Here is a 1,151-nt window from a genome sequence, read left to right as displayed (position 1 = left end):
AGACCAGCACGCCCATGAGCGCACAAATGGGCGCAAATGCATTTGGTATTTAAACAACGTGGTGCAGGATGTGAAAATGATAACTGCGTCAGCCTGAAACTAGCAAAAAACACTAAAAATTGCGCCGGGTGTATGATAGGGCCCTATGACTCATTCATAAGTATAGTCTCTTGTTTTATTCCTGAATAAATCAGCGTTTTTAAACAAATTGCATGAGTGAATGATTAAATAACTCACTAATAAAGATAGTCACTTGTCACCACTTACTGGCGTAACAATGAAACCTGCAAAAAGAGTCACTGAAATATCCTCTTTCTGTTTGCAGAAAGTAACAATAAATCCTGCTCACACGTATTCGATGACATTTTCCGATGACATTATTCATCTGACAAAGTATAATGCCACACTGCACTCTGTCTTATTTCCCAGCTGTATACAATTCTTGCTTGTATGGCAGCTCACTGAGAACATTGTGTTCGCTCCGGATGATTTGAAAGCTGATGTCTTTCCATATTCAGAGGCATTCGAGGCATAACAGTGCTCCATGCGTGTTAGAGAGACGAGAGACAGAGAGAAGTGGCTCTTGGCGCCTACACTGAATAAAATTAGCATTTCGTCATCATCATCATCTCTGGTGTGACGGTAAAGAGCCACGATGTATCGGCTGCCTCAACAGATTTACTTACTGTTATATCAGTGTGCTTATGACTGAAATAGTTTTAAAGGCTTTTTGAGTTTCTCTAACACAGTTGGGTAGAATGCGGCTGTCTAGATTAATGGCTCTTTTTAGAGATTTGCAGGCTTTGGCACTGGTTCATCACATTTTTGAAGGCAGTTTTATGTTTATTTTCTATTTTGTTGGTGCTATTCAATAAAATACAGCATATGCAGATATTTTAGAATGACTTTAAAGAGCTGTAAATGTTCAATATATCAATGGTTCTCAACTGGAAGTGTGCTGTTCAAAAAGCAATGCAAAAAATGCTAAATGCAAAAACAAAATGCATCTAAGCATATAATCATTATTAGACAGGAAGAAAAAATAAACAGGCTTATCGACTTCTAAAAGGGAGGAGAAATGCATTAAACTAGCTGAGAAAAACCAGCTGAGATTCGGTGTAAAATATGATTTAGGGAAGCTTTTGACACGG

This window comes from Sinocyclocheilus grahami, unplaced genomic scaffold (assembly GCF_001515645.1).
Source record: "Sinocyclocheilus grahami isolate Dianchi unplaced genomic scaffold, SAMN03320097.WGS_v1.1 scaffold43.1, whole genome shotgun sequence".
NCBI lineage: Eukaryota > Metazoa > Chordata > Actinopteri > Cypriniformes > Cyprinidae > Sinocyclocheilus > Sinocyclocheilus grahami.
The sequence above is the reverse complement of the archived record's forward strand: the minus strand, read 5'-3'. Positions refer to the sequence as shown.